This window comes from Seriola lalandi, unplaced genomic scaffold, assembly GCF_002814215.2.
Source record: "Seriola lalandi dorsalis isolate HSWRI2012SDOR001 ecotype SW California unplaced genomic scaffold, Sedor1 jcf7180002054907, whole genome shotgun sequence".
NCBI lineage: Eukaryota > Metazoa > Chordata > Actinopteri > Carangiformes > Carangidae > Seriola > Seriola lalandi.
In genome coordinates, this window is record NW_019525459.1 from 491,685 (window position 1) to 492,293 (window position 609).

Here is a 609-nt window from a genome sequence, read left to right on the forward strand (position 1 = left end):
GCTCAGGTGCTCAGGATCACGAGTTTTACCAAATTAATTTTAGATTGACAGCAGTATAACTTACACATAGTTTAGTGTTAAAGCTGTAGCTTTATGGAGGATGTATAATGTCAAATACCACATAACAGGTAAAAAAATAACATTAAGTGTCCAGTAAGGTGTGCGTTCCCAGGAGTAACATCAGACGTTGGACTCTAACGACTCAAACGCCGGACAGACATTTTGGCTTGAAATGAAGATAGGGTTGACGTCAAAACCCAGCGTTGGGTAACTGACGTGACGTTTAGCAGACGTTGGGTTTTGCTCATGACTAGAATGATGAGATTGCATTGGCATTAGAAAGTTGGAAGACACTGTATTTTGGTTATTTGCCAACACAACTTAAAACCTGTTGTCAGTATTCTATGTCAAATTGATGTTGGCAATAGATATTGTTCAGACATTGAATTTTTGTACCCGATGTTGCAACTTACATTCAACCAAGCTGCATGGCTGCAGGGCTAAGAGGTCAATATCATCCGCACAACGCAATAAGTGATCCCTGGTTGCTTTTCTATAAGGATGGTAGAAAATCAACCAGGGATTGCTATTTCCTGGTTTAAGGATATG

The 609-nt window shown here is 39.7% G+C and overlaps 1 protein-coding gene across 2 annotated transcripts in view; it reads right to left on the reverse strand.

Annotated features, from left to right (window-relative positions):
- The window catches only part of trip10b (thyroid hormone receptor interactor 10b), a 22,848-nt gene that overhangs the window by 10,728 nt on the left and 11,511 nt on the right, over positions 1-609 (reverse strand). The gene's annotated exons all lie outside the window — the stretch shown is intronic.